The sequence below is a fragment of the Aplysia californica genome, unplaced genomic scaffold, assembly GCF_000002075.1.
Source record: "Aplysia californica isolate F4 #8 unplaced genomic scaffold, AplCal3.0 scaffold00785, whole genome shotgun sequence".
NCBI classification, from domain to species: Eukaryota; Metazoa; Mollusca; class Gastropoda; order Aplysiida; family Aplysiidae; genus Aplysia; species Aplysia californica.
In genome coordinates, this window is record NW_004798055.1 from 288,149 (window position 1) to 288,789 (window position 641).

A 641-nucleotide genomic window follows, 5' to 3' on the forward strand; every position below is an offset into this window, starting at 1 on the left:
GTAGTATGTGAAGGTCAAGGATATTGTGGAAGGTGAGTAGTATGTGAAGGTCAAGGATATTGTTGAAGGTGAGTAGTATATGAAGGTCAAGGGTATTGTGGAAGGTGAGTAGTATGTGCAAGAATGTTAGGATATTGTAGATGGTGAGTGAATTGTACGAGGATGTCAAAGAGGTCTTGGAAGGCGAGTGATTTGTACAAGCAGGTCAAATAGATCGTGGAAAGTGAAGAGTATGTACAAGTAGGTATAGTGCGGTTAAAAATATGTGGCGCAACTTATCCTCAAATATCTTTTTAACAGGTGAATCAATCTCACCCATACTTTGCACAGCAGCTTGTCTCAATTTGTCTTAACTTAATCATATTTTTCCACAACATTTGAGGCTAGCTTAAAAAATGTTTCTTCACAAATTTATGTAAAGTACTACAAATATCCTTCTCGCAGAAAATAAAATTGTACACAGCACTTCCCGCTTCTCACACACATTTTGCATACGCATATGGGTTACATCACAGCTCATCAATGATACTTTTTAATGGCAAAACTAGTTACAAGAAATTAATTTTATAGTGAACACTTTTTTGCACTCAAAGTTCTCAAACTATGCATTCTATAATGATAATCTCGCGATTAGAAAAAAA

General features: G+C 35.6%; 1 protein-coding gene across 1 annotated transcript in view; it reads left to right on the forward strand.

Moving 5' to 3' along the window:
* Nucleotides 1-641, forward strand: part of LOC101850285 (gamma-tubulin complex component 5) — a gene marked incomplete in the record, with an annotated part of 40,039 nt that overhangs the window by 9,352 nt on the left and 30,046 nt on the right.